Genomic DNA, 200 nt, shown 5'->3' on the forward strand with positions numbered 1-200 from the left:
GTCCTGGGTATGCTCTGGTTTGGTTTGGGGGTCCCGAGAGTGGTTTGGGGCAGTTCTGATGTCCTGGGGACACTTTAGGCATTTCTGGGGAGTTCCAAGGATGGTTTGGGGCAGTTTTGGGGATTCTTTCAGATGGTTCTGGGGTCCCAAGAGTGATTTAGGGCAGTTTTGGGGTCCTGGGGAGACTTTGGGCTGGTTTT

The sequence above is a fragment of the Haliaeetus leucocephalus genome, unplaced genomic scaffold (assembly GCF_000737465.1).
Source record: "Haliaeetus leucocephalus isolate CR32 unplaced genomic scaffold, Haliaeetus_leucocephalus-4.0 Scaffold402, whole genome shotgun sequence".
Classification (NCBI taxonomy): Eukaryota; Metazoa; Chordata; class Aves; order Accipitriformes; family Accipitridae; genus Haliaeetus; species Haliaeetus leucocephalus.